The sequence below is a fragment of the Malaya genurostris genome, chromosome 3 (assembly GCF_030247185.1).
Source record: "Malaya genurostris strain Urasoe2022 chromosome 3, Malgen_1.1, whole genome shotgun sequence".
Lineage (NCBI taxonomy): Eukaryota > Metazoa > Arthropoda > Insecta > Diptera > Culicidae > Malaya > Malaya genurostris.
The window spans coordinates 13,405,610-13,423,256 of NC_080572.1; the positions used below are offsets into that span (position 1 = coordinate 13,405,610).

The 17,647-nt window shown below is 38.1% G+C and overlaps 1 protein-coding gene across 7 annotated transcripts in view; it reads left to right on the forward strand.

Moving 5' to 3' along the window:
• Nucleotides 1-1,952: 1,952 nt before the first annotated feature.
• Nucleotides 1,953-17,647, forward strand: part of LOC131437650 (unconventional myosin-IXAb) — a 125,513-nt gene continuing 109,818 nt past the window's right edge. For 4 of the 7 annotated variants that reach the window (XM_058607133.1, XM_058607136.1, XM_058607135.1 and 1 more), the window contains exon 1: nt 1,953-2,365. The gene's annotated coding sequence lies outside the window, so the exon portion shown is untranslated. Of the gene's footprint in view, nt 2,366-8,784; nt 9,535-9,555; nt 9,689-17,647 lie in introns of those variants that run through there. The other 3 variants (XM_058607131.1, XM_058607130.1, XM_058607132.1) reach the window with 3 other exon arrangements.

Below are 17,647 nucleotides of genomic sequence, written 5' to 3' on the forward strand. Positions count from 1 at the left end.
GCGGCAAGGACTTACGATATAAAGGAATGCTTCTTGCATTTGCCATTCATTAACAGTAATCTAATGGAATAACATATTTAAACATCATTTTTTTCCGAAATTTCCTTTCATTAGTGAATACAGATAAATACAGATTTTTTATACAAAGCAATACAGTTTTCTATAAAAATATCTGGCAACTTTGCTTCCACGTTTACGGCTTCTTATGTCAAAATAATGCTTTTCCAGATATCGGCTAAACTTCTCTAATCCCATTCTAATCCAGCGAGATCCCTGCTAAACTTTTTTACTCCCGGTAAAACTTGTTTGAGTTCAGACAAAGTTTAGAGTGATTTGCCTCTTGCGCTAAACTGATTTGGCGAGCGAAAAAAAAACAGGGATCGGCTATTTCAAAAGTAAAACCTCGATTTTCAAAAGTCTGCACACTACGCACGATATCTGCAGATTTACAGACAAAACTGCAGATCTGGCTTCTCTGAGGTACAGTGACAGTCAACGTTGCCAGGTATACCGATTTCTCGGTTTTATACAGATTTTAGACCTCTATACCGCAATACAGATATCACATTTTCCTGGCACTTATGTTAAAGAGATTCTGATACCGATATGGTACAGATAGATTTTTGCGCCGAATACAGATTTTTGGAAAAATGACCTGGCAACGCTGGTGACAGTAGGCCGTAACCCTCTTAGAGGAAAACGTTCAACAGTGGTCCTTCGTTGGTCCAGTATGTTGGATCATTGTTCCAAGGAACGTTCAATCAATCGGTCAACGGAAGGCCAACACTGAACCTTCGCTTGCGATTTTGAAAAAGACCGTTGACCCGGATACCATTATTTTCGTTCAACAAACCCGACAGACAGAGGTCCATTGTTGAATCATTTTTTATATGAGGAGTTGGAGCCCCGTTGGACTAGGTTTACTGGAGAATTTGTGAAGTTTTTTCCATTTATTTTTTTTTAACTAACACTACATACATGTACAATTCTTCTACTTCACGTAGAATAACAACGAATTTTCTTTCTATATGAAGATAATTCAACACCTAATTTTGATACTATTTTTGCAAGAGAAAAAACAACAAACCGACCCAGCAAACTGAATGATTATTTCGTGCACTATGTTGTTCAACAAGCGCTCAACGACCAACAAAATAGAACAGCTTGCTGAGAGGGAATATACGTAACTTGTTCTTACCTACTAATAGATAAAAGGATCGCAGTGTGTATTTTTGACAACGGTTTTCTATTGCACATACACATCCATACAGAAGGAATAGCAAGCGTCCAGTACCACGATGTAAAATACACTGGTGATCACGTTTTTCTATGTATTAGTGCGGTTGTCATTTTATTTTGGAATAACAGAAAGACGTAAAGAAGAAAAAAATATAAACAAGTGACGTTGTGTGATTTGGTTTAATGAAAATATTTAGAGTTGGTTCTGTTTGCGAAAATATTGACAGTAAAATGCGGTGTTTTGTATCGGGATGCTTCAATCGTTGAGTTCGAGAAAATAGTCTGTCTAATTAATATCATCGAGCACCAAAGAACCCGGTTATTAGAAAAAACTGGTTTATTTTTATTATTCACAGCCAGACATTGTTTGATCGATAAGGAACTGTAAAGCCAAGATGTATTCATTATGGGTTAAACAACAACGTTATCTTGCAAGCCCTTGATAAAAAATGTCCAGATTTTCAATTAGTGCCAAAGATTCGTCAGGCTATGCGACAACCGGAGTAACTTAGGAGTGAAATCCCGATTTGAACTGGTCGTTTATTTATGTTTACATGCTTGAATCCTGGCGCGTCATAGTTAATTTCATGAGAAAATTACCAACACAACCAAAAATGTCTTATATCGCCACCAGTTATTTTACATCGTGGTCCCGTACTGTGGTCTGTGAGTTCCGTTCATTCTCAATGGTTTTAGTCTCCTGCTCGAGTCGGTAATGAGTGGTTATATATTTTCGGTTCGTCAAATCTTTACGCGTATTGTGAAGTTTTGGAATAAGATGAGAAAATATCTAGTGCAAGCTACACACGGTTCGACGGAACGAGTTTAATATGTGAAAAAAGTATCTATTCGTGCAAACAATGCAAATGCACTTTTCTCAGCGCAGTGCAAACGATCGTAAATTGATTTTTTTATTGGATTAGGTCTGGTGGAAAATTTGTGGGGAATTTTCACTTTTCGGATCAATGTGGATGTACGGTGAGCTGTGAAAGCGGCGGATGTCCAGATTTTCTCAACAGGAATGTCTTAGTGCCAATCAGAATAGAAAGAGAACTTGTTTTGTGTGATTACTGGTGTATGTGTGTTAGTGAATACGACGGCGGGTATTGTGTAGTTTTCTCAGTTGGTAAGTAGAATTCCAAGCTATTCAATAATAACAAACGTTTAATTTCAATGGATTTTTTAACAACTCAATTTCATGAAATATATTGAAGCTTCATTCGTGATTCATTGTAACTCTACGCCAATTGAATGTTTAATCCCATTCGCCTTCATAATCATAGGTTGTACTGTATAATATTGATGTTTATGATTCACAATCCTTTTTGGTACTGGTTAGAATGAGGATCGTTGTCAAAAGACAGATTGTTGCGATTTCGCTGTCCTCAGTCCGAGCAACTAAATGAATTTGATCTACATTTTGGTTTCGCAATACGCCACAAATTTTGGATAGTTGTGGAATTAAAAAAAAAATTTATCCTGAATACAATGTCAAAATTTACGTATCCAAAAACAAAAAGGATACAGAGTCTTTCGACTACAACATTAAATTGATATTATGATGATATAATCGGGTTCAAAAAAGTTACGGATGATTGTCCGAAAATTTAATTAGTTTTGTTCGTGTTTTTTCTATCAGAAAAGATAAAATAATATTAATATAAGCTGTCGAACTTTTCAAAACATATTAGTGACGAATAAAAATGAAAGAAAACCAACTTCCTGTTGGCAACAATGACAACATTGCCGAAAACTACAAATCAAATGTATTACTTTGTTTTTTTTATTTAACTTTCCGCAAAATAAAGCATAATTGAAAAGATAAAAATTTGAATTTGATTGATGTTTTATCGGTATAACATAGTTGACACTCTGCCTTATATTTGGCTCAATGCATATCTGTTCCATGTAGTGGACATTCACATAAAAGGTTACACCGATTTCTCATGGAATCTCTCAAATTTCAAAAATCGAAAATTTCTGTTTTTGATATCAGATACCTTAGAAAGGCATGAAACGTCGAGATGTGGTGTTAACAGGAATGCATGTTTCCTGTTGGAAATCGACTTTTTAGAACATGTCATACATACACGGTACAACAGTTCTTTTGAACCTCGGTATTTCATGTTTTGCTAAAACATTTAGCAACAACAAAAAATATTTATGCTTTTAGTTCCTTGGCATATCCCACTCCCCTTGTTTTTGCTTAGAAGTTTGAGTAAAAATAGCTAAGTGTGTGCATAACCGGAAAAATTGTTATTAATCAATCACTCTCACCTTATTTTGAGTACTTTTTAATATTTTTAACGGAAGTTAGGAAAGAGCAATAATATCGATGTATTAATTATTTCAAGCTAATACAATTCTTTTGTGTGTTCGGAAGCAAATATGAGAGATGGATTTGGATGGTACGCACTGTTTTTAAAAATGAGTCTGAGTTAGAGATGGTCGGGTAAGCAATTTTTTGAACCCGAACCCGATACCTGATCGAAAATTTAAAAAAATATTACTTGTACCCGTCCCAAAACCGAGAATATATTTTCTTCCAAACCCGAATCCAATCCGTACCCGTTGAAAAATAAAAAAATTTACCCGTACCCGACCCGCAACCGACCAACAATTTTTTTTGGATCGAGTTTCGAAGAAAAATACCCGAGAGCCGACCATCTCTAGTCTGAGTGTTACATTTTATTGCTCCAAATGAGCTCGAAGGATTCAATCGGGATAGACAAATTATGGTCGTGAGGTTTTTAGTGTATATTTCAAAGACATGTTTGAAATATGATACGATGTTTCAAGTTTTAGTACTTAGTGATTTCTACAAAATAAGAATAGCTCTGAAAGTATCAACAAAAAACCTAAACGTTTCCGGAAACACGTCATTCAACGCTCTTTGTCCACAATCGAAACATTGTGTTAGTAATTTTTTATAAATTTAAGCAGTTAATGCTATACATTCTAAATATGAGTGAATCATGTTTCTATGAAAAAGAATTTTACATAAAATATCTTATATATTATCTCATTTTGGCGAAAACTTACGATACAAACAAAACATGCGATCAATAAGAAAATAAATAATACGAGAGATAGAGAAAATTGATTTTATGAGCAAGGAAATCATGGATTTTGATGGAGCTTAAAATAACGATTAATAACTAAGACAAAAATTATAGCAATTAGTCGCCATTTTACCAATTAGGACAAACATTTTACCAGAATAATAAAACCGCATGATTTCTTAGTTGAGCTAATCTTTATATCATTAGTTCATTGGCTTTGATAAAAATAGTTCATTCGATTATCATACCAATTCGGCTGTGATATTACTTCTTATTGTCTAGTTGAAAGATATTGGTTTCGTTTACATCGAACTTCATCTATTGTAAGCTTAGTGATTAACTGAATAATGGGGTGACTTGACCAATGAGTTTATTGTTGGTACAATTACGCACTACTCGCAGTTTCGCGCAGAATTCCCTAGGCTTTGAATGATGAAGCACAGGGCGCATACTCCCGTTTGGTGGATGGGGGTGGGATTCAATTTACACTTCTTATAAGGTAAAGAAGTTGGACACAGTCGGACCATACCGAGATCGATCGTTATAAATGTAATGACTAGTGGATGAGTGGATATAACTAATAGTGCTTAAAATAGACAACAGGTCATTCGGTGGCTTCAAGCATTCTTATGTCTGGAATTGTTCACCAATTTGGGTTAACTTGATGCAGTTGAGGTGGATATTAATATATCACACTCGTTCTGAGCTAGGAATAAGAGTTCTGAGCTAGGAATAAGAGTAAATTGACATTCTATGAACCGTGAAGCAACTTCCAAATCTTTCCGATCCGGTTCGGTGTCGGCACTAATGTTATGACACATTACAATGACGACGAAAATGATTCGAACAGATGTAAATACACTCTCAGATGAAGGGGGGGTTAAAATCCTCTAACTTTGACACAGATGTCATCTTCTAACTGAAAGTTTGAGATGTGTGTTTCTGGAATAGTACGATTCACGTAGACCATTTTGTCTTTTAACACCTAGTATTTCTATACGAAATACATGTAATTCTTGTTGCAGGCAGCAATGTTGTCGATTGAATATGTTGTAGTTTCCTTTATCACAATACTTTATTTTTTTCTTACTCTAACTTCATCACTCAGCACGGAAATACGATTAATAAAATACTCAATATATTTCTCAAAGAACCAGAAAACTGCTCAGCACATTGCAATGATTATGACAGAACGGATACTGCCCACTGATCTGTGGAAGAAATTAAATATGATAATGAAATCTCCCATGATTGATAGTATGCATGTATGCATAGATTGCAACGTATATTAAATCTATATTTCTGTTTCCCCTGTCCTTTGGCTCAGAAAGAGGAATGGAATCAAATCCTCTCTGTTATGTCTGGGAGCTGCAAACAGCGTGGACAGTATCGTCCAAGATCTGCACACCTAGTAATGTGATTGCATGTTGAATGTAGATTAGATTGCTTAGTATTTCCTCTGATATTCGTTGTTTTCAGTCAGTTCCACGCTAGTGCTCCACACACTCATCGATCATATCCTGCTGTTTGGATGGAAAAAAATACAAAAAAATACGACAAAGATAGAAACAAATTAGTTTTAGTAGACCAAACATTTCGATATCATTTCTAGATAATTAAAGTAAGTATTGTTTCAGACATAAAAGATTATATAGGAAAGTAGGGTAACCAAGCCCGGAGCGGATACAATACGAAATTTTTCGAAGTTTCACTAACGAAGACATTGAAAAACAAAAGCAATTGGCAGGATGACAAAATACCACATACGACACAGGCGCACGACTCAATGATTTACTGGTTACCGGACAAAGCACATTTCCTGTCCAAGGGACAAATTTTCTAGCGAACTTGCAATAGAAGATACTTCTATTTTTCGTTGCAAATTGGTTACCGTAAAGAAATTTGTCGCTTGGGTTAAATGCTACAGGGAACATATCAATGATAGGCCTGTTTCCTCCTTCGTTACTAGTGGCACCATAGCCTAGTTCGTCCGGTATGGAAAGTGTGGAGACTTATAACCTCCACCTTCGACCAGAGTAACCCATAAAGGCAGAAAAAAAAGATTTCGCGCAGAGTTGATTCATTTTAGTTTTCAGCTTCGCTCGGATTTGGTGCGAATTCGTTCTGAGTTTCAAGTGTTTCGGTTTTGACTTTTGTTCGTAACAACCCAGCTTTGCCATTACTGTGTTGAGTGAAGCTCTGACTCGTGAGGTCTGAAGAAGTTGTGAAATTGCAGGATATTGAGTTTTTATTACTCAGATTAGAACGATTACGTAGGATAATTAATAAGACTGGTGACATTTTGACAAACGGTTTGCGCTGTTATGAAGCTACAACTCTTGAACAGACTCTTTAACAGTCAAATACGGAAAGAAAAACCGGCTATTCAATCGTTTGTCACTCAGTGTGAGAAAATATTACTTGTTTTTACCTTGAAAGGGTTTACCGTTTAGGGATTTTGGTCAGCCATTTAGAGGTTTTGGTACTTCAAGAGTGGTATCAGCAAAATTAACTGTTAATACAGATCACTGTGAAATCCGACTATACTGTCATATACAATTCGAAACGGTTCGTTGAGATAGCAAAATGCCTGTGTGTAACAAAAATAAGAAATCATTCGAGAGATGGCCCAAGCGATTTTCACAAACTTTGATTCAAATTGATTATTGCTCAATGATTTTTTTTTGTTTTTGATTTAAATCGGTTAGGTTTCGGAATAACAAAAAAAACTTTTTTGTGCATAAAACATTGAAAAATATGCACTTATTTGTTTCAGAGGTTGCTACTCCGATTTGAATGGATTTAGCTATAAATGAAAACACTTTAGATAAAAAAGTATTCGTTGATTTGTGTGTTTTTAAATTAGTTTTATGTTAAAATGTATTCTTAAATTTCTCTACTTTGCAGGTCTTTCTAACAGATGACCAAATAATCTCACTTCAGTTATACCGGTCCTTTATTCCTGGTTCCGGAAATAGTTCTAAAAACACTCACTTCGTTTGAACATAGATGGTTCGGCCGATTAAAAAAAAATAACAGACTCAAATGATAGGTCTTACAGGATTATAAGAGCCCCAACCAAATTTTATACGTATCCCACCGATTCATAGTTCTTGTAAATTTATGATTAATCATCAACTAGATTGATGCGCCAGAACTGCGCAGCAAAATTAATTTTCGCCAAGTGGGTTAGCAATCCGTTCAGTACTTTCGGAGTTATGCCATTACATCCCCCTTTTTAAAGGCACTTGCTGCATCCACTCCCCTATATATATCATATCTAAGATATGGAAAATGTTTGCATGGTCGTAAAAAATCAGTTCTTGTCAAATTTCATGAATTTTTGTTAAGGACACTTACTACGCTCCCTCCTCCCATAAAAATATTCTTATAACCATCTCTGAAGAGCAAGAAGTACATGTGCCAAGTTTGATAGCAATCTGTTAAGCACTTTCGGAGTTATGCCGTTAAAACCTTACATTATGAATATTTTTTCGATTTATTTATTGGCTGGAAGTTACAGGTAGCTTTATGAAATTTGATTGTCCATCGATCTATAGAAATGTGATTTATACAGAAATGAAGCCTGAATCCGCCTATAATTTACACTAAAATGCTTAGAAATACACGTAATATAGAGATCATCAGTTAGTCCGAAGGTATAAAAATTTCTGTCAGACGAAGAGGAAAAGTCAGCTGTAGTTTTAGGCTATCATAATACAGCAACACAATTGAAATCGGTAAATATTCGCACATCTTCGGTGGGTTTCGCATTCCACACTAGGGTTTGCCTTGAACGAAGTGAACTCTTTTCGGTTAGGACCGACGGAGAACAGCACGACGATAACATCCCATCAAGCTTGACTTCGACTCTGAATGCTTCGAGAGAAAGAGAGAAAACGAGAGCAACTTTTGCGATCGGTTGAGAATGCCTTCGTTTAACAGTACACGACTTCATACCGAGCGCTGCATAGTAGTCCTATGTTTATGCATCCGTCCGAAGTGAGTGGCTGTCATTTTACTGCACAGTGGAAATAAAACTAGATAGTACTTTTGACAGCAAGCACTTATTTGTTCATTTTTCGAAATAACGGAATAGTCTCCAGATTTGAAACATTCATAAATCAGTAATTTTTCTTTCAATACTTGGTATGCTCAAATTTATTGCTCAATCCTTTTCATGCTAATATCCTCCTAAGAGTAAACGAATCGTTTTGTAAGTGAATAAATGAATCAGGATCATGAACGCGTCAGCATAGAGACCGTACCAGATACCCGGTTGGTGACATCAGAGCAGATACGGTGCTGATTTTAACAGATTAATTTTTGTCAGAGTCATGACCGAAGTTACAGAATCGTGTTCACTACCTGCTTATTCGTCTCTGATGCGAATGCAAAACGCAAACGCTTCATGAGCGCAACGTCACTATGTACTCACTCTCAGTGAACGAAGAAAACCAGCATTCTAAATTAGGAAGAATGTAGGTGAAATATCGGAGATCTTCGGTCAGGCAGTTGAGCAAAGTGTGCGTGTGTTAATGTTTGCATTCATTTCGGGTCTAGTGTGGATAAAGGCATAAATTCTCGGTGCATTTGTGTTCCGGACGTCAGTAGGGTTATCCCTGCCTGCTGAACTTCAACTTTGTCCGGTTCAACCTAGCAGACTTGTTCCTGTATATTCTACATAAAACAGTTGTCGTTTGTTGTGAACTTAGAAACTAGCGAAATGATAACTGGTTTGATTGTCCCCCTGAAATTCGTGTTAGTATGTATAGATTGAAATATATGCTGTTGTTTGTTGAATCCCAAACAATACATCCGTTCCTACTTGTAACTATGTGAGAAATACGCCGATGATCAATGTGATAAACGAGCAAGCATTCAAGAAGATTTTTGTGATATTCCCTTTATGTCTAACTGTTAAGTAAACAAGATGGGTTGAGTGAAATGGCATGAATATAAAGAAATAATAACAAATGCACGCAGCTCAATTAGCCAGGGGATGTATTCGAGAAGAAAAGCGATATAAGCTCGACGGTGTAAATGAACTGAAAATAGTACTACTGAAAGCTGGAAGATGTGAGTTGTAGGGAAAAAAATTCGATTGGAAACACAAATGTGGAAGAAAAGTTTCGACAGATTTGCTGCTTTTGAATGGTGTAGGTCTCTAAGCAGATATTGCTGTGAGAAGCTGAGTGTTCAATCCTCGTAATAGTTATGAATCGGCTGCAAAGTAAGTAGGACAACACATCAAGAGAAAAATCCACTCTATACAAACAAAATTGCATTCTATTTCATAGTAGTTTGATGAAAAGTTTTATACTTGCGCCGCATTTTCAAAAAACTATATACGGTAGATTGATTTGGTGTTCTCGGCAATGTTTCAGGTAACTATTTGGACTATATGAAGAAAGTGTATACTGAGAAAAAAAGTGTTTATATTTGGTTCTGAATATAAAACCTAAAAACCTATTTTTAGCTACCTAGTGGTGTAATGATGCCTTTCTCATATCAATCATACTATCATAAAGACTGTCCCAGAAAGTATGGACGCAACCAAAAACCGCTCCCATTTCGCAATGGTTCAGAATCTGTCAATATTCATGACTGCGTTCTGTTGTTTACACTCTTCTCTAACCACTTGTGCAGTTGTTTATTCGTAGTCCCAAACAAGAAGCATCGATCAGGCCGAGGGTTCGAAAGCTGTACAATACGATTCTTGATGGAAATTTTAACTGCATAATCATAGAAGACGAAGCCTACGTGAAACTTGCCGGTACCACAATATTATACAGTGCGAGAAGGGCAAGTATTAAACCAGTCCGAGACATCGATTGAAGTAGAAAAATTTAGTAAGAAAGCTATGGTCTGGCAAGCAATTTGTAGCTGCGGTAATATTTCGAAACTCTTCATCACCACTGCTTCAATGAACAGCGAAATATAATCAAGGACAAAAACGAATTCTACCCACGATTCGAAGCCACAAGGATCCTGTTGTCGTCTGGCCAGGTCTTGCTTCTTGCCACTACTCGAAATCAACGGTAGAATGGTATACTACCAAAAATGTCACTTTCGTCCCAAAAGACATGAATCCATTAAATTGCTCACAATTTCGACCAATTGAGGAGTTTTGGGCATTAACGATGGCACATATTAGGAAACATGTCTCGGCAGCCAAAACCATTCAACAGTTCGAAAAAGATTGGAAAAAAGTGTCAAAACTTGTCTGCACGGAATTTAATGAGGAACGTTCGCAAGAAGGTGCGCCAGCTAGTCCACTATGGCTAAGTAGCAAATGTTGAGAATAATACTCTGTTGTTTTAGTATAATATTATCAGTATATCGAATAAAATTTGAATATCTTACACTTGTGAATTATTTACAGCGAAATCAAAGTGCGTCCATACTTTCTGGGTCAGTCTTTATATAATACTGTGGCATTCTTCAAAAAAATTTTCTTCGATTCTTAAAAGAATAACCGAAATCGGTTTGTTTGGCCGTCTACTGATAAAAACTATCAATTGGAAAAGATTTGAGGTCGATTTAGAAATTGTTTTTAGGTTTTTCCTCATTTTAAGTGATGGTATACAATTTTTAACGCACTTTACCCTATATTTCCGGATCCGGAAGTCGGATCCGCATGAAATTCAGGAATTATACATGGGATCACAGGACCTTTCATTTGAACCTAAGTTTGTGAAAATCGGTCGCGCAATCTATGAGAAAAGTTAGAACACATATTTTCTTTATTTTGCACATTTTACTCCATAACTCCCGAATCGGAAGTCGTATCCAAATAATATTCAGGAATTTTTTATGGGACCACAAGACCTTTCATATGAATCTATGCTTGTGAAAATCAGTTCAGCCATCTCCGAGAAAAGTTAGTGCACTTATTTTCACATTTTTTTGCACATTTTGCCCCATAATTCCGGAACCGGAAGTCGGATCTAAATAATATTCAGGAATTTTGTATGGGACCACAAGACCTTTCATTTGAATCTAAGTTTGTGAAAATCGCTTCAGCCATCACCGAGAAAAGTTTGTGCAAAAAAAAGTTACATACACATACACACACACACACACACACAGACATTTTGCGTACTCGACGAACTGAGTCGAATGGTATATGACACTCGGCCCTCCGGGCCTCGGTTCAAAAGTTGGTTTTCACAGTGATTGCATAACCTTTCTATATGAGAAAGGCAAAAATCCGCATAACAAACACATATGAAAAACCGCGTGTAATAGTTCAATTCAATAGCATGGCGATCTTTAGAAATTTTGGTTGTCTTTTTTTCAATAAAAATTTTTATCCAGGCCTTTTTCGCGTACAAGCTTTACGTGACCGATTGAGCCATGTTTTTGTTACATGAAAATATTGTTTTTGGCTATTGGATCTCGTTGTCACCCTTTTTCTAGGATCTCATTGTCACCCTTTTTCCATTTCCATCTAACAAGGATCGAGGGACATTTGTTCGTGGCTCATCTAATCATTCATTGCTTCTTCGTCGGTGTTGTATGTGGTTACAGTTTTCTTTTCGTTTTCACTGTTGATCGTAGTCTTAGGCTCGTTGATAGTTGCCGTAGATACGTTTTGTTGAACACTGATTGCAGTTGCTTGTTGATTTGATGCTAGAAGCGTTTTTGAGGAAGTACTTGATTCACTAGTTACCGTTGCTGAACGGTTGTCCTTGTTTCTGGTTGAAGATGTCCTTATCACAGTTTCAGTGCAAAGTTTACCGTAGTATGCAGGTTGTTCACAAAACTGACATGTGACCAGCTGATTTTCATAGGTAATCAGCGTTTTACCCGGATGTATCCCACCTTGACCACAAATGATGTAAGATGGAATTGCCTCACGTGATGGCATACGTACCACTCGCATGCAATTCTGGATACCGAGCAAAAATTCCAAGAAATACTTCCCTTTCGATGGAAAAAAAATCACCGTACTGCGACATATTGTCACACTCAACTCTGTGCACCTCGTTGTTAACTGAAACGAATGCAATTGCATCACTTTCACGTTAAAACATAATGAACACACAGTTAGACGCCTTGTTAAATTAAATCTCAGTTACATCCTTAGCGTCTAGATGCATTCGTTCTTTAAGTAAGATTTCGATTTCATTTGCTGCTGGTCTGACTGTACATTAATCATTGAAATCAATACAAACTGAATTTGGTCTTGCAGGCCAAGTATCAGGCTTTGTTAAATCGTATTTGCCCATTTCGTACACTCTATTGTTCACTACACTGTACTGTCTTTGTTTATGTTGTCTCGACCGTATGCAACTTTCGACTGTGTCTAATTAGATGCGAGCACGAACTGATTTTGGTTGCCTTGTTCCACATCAATAGCTCGAACAACCTCATGGGGCTCGAAGCACTGATGAGTCAAATACGAAACGTAAATTTTGGAAGTTATTAAAGTTATCTCACACTGTTGAAAAACTAATCATATGCTGATCATATTTCTAATAGCATGAATAAAGAATTATGTTGTAACGTTTTATACAACTCGAGATATTCACGAGTTCTACCCATTCTTCAACAAGACGAATTTCGATAATAGTTAAAGTAAGACGTGTTCACATAAAAAAAGAGATACATTTTTGCCACTAACTAACTTCGAAAACCAAGTGTTTCTTCATTTTTTATATTAAATGTGCACATCAATGAAATGAAAAACACTCTGAAAGAGCAAAAATGCCTTGTTCAGATTGTAAACCTAAACGCTACTGTTATCCAAATTTTCGATGGAGTCATTTCACATTTGTTTTAAAATCACCTAGTTTTTTTTTTTTATAATAAAATTTTTATTGGGCTCATTTGCGTTAGCTTAACGTGGCCGATTGTCTTGTTGTTAGGTGGAAAAGAGTGGAAGCCGTATTATGGGGCGACCTGCTCCCCTAGAGTTAGTAAAGGAGTGTCAGGAGGGTGGGACCTATACTGTATTGATTTTGAACATATTTTGATATTACAAATCATTCATTAATAGCTTGCATCTTTTAAACACACTTTGCATTTCCGGGTTCTCGACGTTCTCCAGATTGTAACGAGGAAGAGACTATACTAAACTCGGATGCTTTGTTGGTGTACTTTGATGTTGGTGTGTCATTTATGGATGGTTTCCAGCAATTCAGCTTGACCAGTGTTTAGTTCGTTTGGGGTAGGACCACTGTAGAAGAAAGAAAGAGAAAGAGAGGGAACTAGATTTGCACGTTTATAGCTTTGAGGAAGTTATAGAGGTAGGTCATGTAAAGGAGATCTCTGGTTGCCAAAACGTCACGGACTGGAACATAAGGTGGTCTACCTTGGGCCCGAAGGGAATCAATTAGCTGGAGTCTGACGTCGCAATACTCGGAGCACACCCAAACAACATGCTCGATGTCATGATAACCGATTCCGCAAACGCAAAGATTACTCTCACTAAGGCCAACACGATGAAGATGCGCTTTGAGCAAAGAGTGGTTGGACATAAGTCTTGACATTGTGCGAATAAAGTCCCGGTTCACATCCAACCCTCGGAACCAAGCTTTCGTCGATACCTGCGGTATAATGGAATGTAACCACCGTCCTAGATATCCATCATTCCAGGAGGTTTGCCAGCTGACGAGAACGACTGAAAAATTCATTGAAGCAGATTGGTCTTTCATAGGTTTCACCTTGTAATGCGCCCACCTTGGCCAGTGAGACCGCCATCTCATTACCCCTTACGGAACAATGTGATGGGACCCAAACCAAGGTAATCCGGTATGATTTTTCAGATAAAGCACTCAGTTGTTCCCGTATTTTCCCCAGGAAATACGGCGAGTACTTTCCAGGCTTCACTGAGCGAAGAGCCTCGATAGAGCTGAGACTGTCCGATACAATGAAGTAGTGGTCTGTGGGCAAAGTTTCAATGATCTCAAGGGTATACTGAATTGCAGCTAGTTCTGCGACGTAAACTGAAGCCGGATCACTGAGTTTATAGGAGGCGGTGAAATTTTCATTAAAAATACCGAAGCCAGTGGACCCGTCGAGATGTGATCCGTCAGTGTAAAACATTTTATTACAGTCGACTTCTCTAAATTTGTCATTAAAAATATTTGGGATCACTTGAGGGCATACGTGATCCGGGATTCCATAAATATCTTCTTTCATGGATGTGTCGAAAAACACCGTAGAATTAGAAGTATCATAGAAACGAACACTGTGAGGATTGTAGGAAGAAGAATTATTGTTACGAGACATGAAATCAAAGTACAATGTCATAAATCGGGTCTGAGAATTAAGCTCGACTAGCCGTTCAAAGTTATCGATAACCAACGGGTTTAAGACGCTACATCGAATGAGTTGTCGATATGAGAGATCCCACAAACGGTTTTTCAACGGGAGAATTCCCGCCAGTACCTCGAGACTCCCCGTATGAGTCGACTGCATACAACCCAAGGCTATACGCAAGCAACGATACTGGACTCTCTCCAGCTTGATAAAGTGTATTTTCGCGGCTGAACGGAAACAGAAACATCCATACTCCATCACTGACAATATCGTTGTTTGGTACAGCCTTATAAGATCTGTTGGGTGAGCTCCCCACCAAGTCCCGGTCACTGTACGTAGAAAGTTGATTCTTTTTTGGCATTTTCGTTTCAGATACCTAATGTGACATCCCCAGGTACCTTTGGAATCGAACCATACTCCGAGGTATTTGAATGTGAAGGCCTGAGCTATGGTTTGACCCATTAGTTGAAGCTGTAGTTGTGCAGGTTCACGCTTCCTGGAAAATACTACCAACTCAGTTTTCTCCGTGGAGAATTCGATACCCAGCTTTAGAGCCCATGTAGACAAAGTGTCTAAGGTAGTTTGTAATGGTCCTTGCAGGTCGGTAGACTTGGATCCTATAATAGACACCACGCCATCATCTGCAAGTTGCCTTAACGTGCAAGAATTTTCAAGACATTCATCGATGTCATTGACGTAAAAGTTATAAAGAAGGGGGCTGAGGCATGAGCCCTGGGGAAAGCCCATGTAACTAATTCGTGAGGTCGTCAAGTCTTCATGTGTAAAAAACATGTGCTTTTCCGATAATAAGTTGTGCAAAAAATTGTTGAAAAGTGGGGAAAGACCATGCTTGTGCAGCTTCTCCGAGAGAATTTTTATGGAAACTGAATCAAAAGCCCCCTTTATGTCCAAGAATACTGATGCCATTTGCTTCTTGTGAGCGAATGCCATTTGAATTTCTGTAGAAAGCAGCGCAAGGCAATCGTTCGTTCCTTTGCCTTTACGGAAGCCAAATTGTGTATCTGAAAGCAAGCCACTTGTTTCCATCCATTCATCGAGACGAAACAGAATCATTTTTTCCAGCAGTTTCCGAATACAGGAAAGCATTGCAATCGGCCGATACGAGTTGTGGTTTTAGGCTGGTTTGTTGTTGCACGATAAGAGGGCAAGAGAAAACTCCGTCATCGTAAAGGGGGTATCGTTTTCAGTGTATCGAGAGGACGCGACGCGATAGGTATTCGATTCCCGAACAAAATCCGGGCAAACTTTCTTGGCGAAGTCAAATATCCAGCGATTTGAATATTCTACGGATTCGTTATTAGTGGTTGCATTTCTCATACGACGGGCTGTATTCCACAGAGTGGTCATCGATGTTTCCCTAGATAGGCCATTGACGAACCGACGCCAGTAACCTTTTTTTTTTTGCTTTAATCAGATTTTTCATGGTTTTTTCTAATGATGCATATTTTTCGTAGTCTTCGCGCTTGCCACTGTTCCCGAATTTTTTATACGCGGATGATTTTGTTGTATATATTTCCGAGCACTCTTTATCCCACCATGGGGTTGAAGGTCGCGTAGTGATTGTAGTTTTGGGTACTCGTTTGGTCTGGGCTTGAATCGCGGCGTTGAGGATCAAGTCAGCTAGGGATTTGTATTCTTCTTCAAGCGAATCTGGTTGTTTCGTTTCAAGAGCTTGGGATACCGCGATCGAGTAGGAATTCCAGTCGATGTTTTTCGTGAGATCATATGTCATATCGACTGATGTCGGTGTTTGTGCACCAGTGGATATTGAAACCAAAATCGGCAAGTGATCACTACCGTGGGGATCAGGGATTACCTTCCACTTGCAATCTAGCTGTAGTGATGTCGAGCAAAGGGATAAGTCCAGCGCACTAGAGCGGGCTGGCGGTCTTGGATTGCGTGTCATTTCACCCGTATTTAAAATTGTCATATTGAAGTTGTCGCACAGATCATAAATTAACGAAGAACGGTTATCATCATATAGGCAGCCCCACCCCGTACCATGCGAGTTAAAGTCTCATAAAACTAACCGCGGAGTGGGAAGAAGCTCCATGATGTCTGCAAGTCGTCGATGCCCTATCGAGACTCTGGGAGGTATGTAGATAGAAGCTATACAAAGATCTTTGCCTCTAATTCTGATTTGGCAAGCAACAACTTCAATGCCCGGGATCAAGGGGAGGTTAATTCGATAAAATGAATAGCACTTTTTGATCCCTAAAAGAACCCCTCCATAGGAGTCTCCTCGATCCAGGCGTATAATGTTGAAATTGTGGAAGTCAAAGTTTATATTTGAAGTGAGCCATGTTTCACACAATGAAAATACGTCGCAGTTACGCGAATTTATCAAAAATTTGAAAGAATCTAATTTTGGGATGATACTTCTGCAATTCCACTGGAGTATAGTGATCATATTCTCGATTTCTGTAGGTATTTCAGCCATCGATAGATACGATCGCTGTAAGGAGGGGCCATTGTTCAGTCAACTGTTTTAAAAATGTTCTTACTGTTGGTAATAAAGCCGTTAGAATACTTTTAAGAGGATCAGTTATATTGAAGGCTGTTAATATCCAGTCCACGATATCAGAGAGTTTCAGTAATCCAACGTTTGTCGGGTTTTCTGGTTGTGCTTTGGGGTCACTTGGGTTTTTCAGTGTCCCTGGAAGTGCTGGAAATTCCTGGTTGTAATTCGATTTTCGAAATCCAGGAGGTATTGGCTTCGGCTCTGTGACATTGTTGTTTTGGTTCCGTTTTAATATTTTAGTTTCTAGTATTTTAAGACCTTTGCGAGGAAGCTTAGGAGAGGATATAATTGGTCGTTTCCTGTTTGTTCCTAGCTGAACAGAAGAAGGTCCTTCGTCGGGGTCATTTGAAACATCAGCGTCAGTCGACAAAAAAGCGAATGGGTTGTCAGAGATATGTGGAGTAGCTCGTTTGAGGATTTCCGCGTAAGATCGTTTGGAGTGCTCCTTCACGGTTCGCTTGAGCTTTTCCTCGCGTTGCTTATATTTAGAGCACTCAAAAAGAGCATGCGGATTCTCACCACAGTAAATACACTT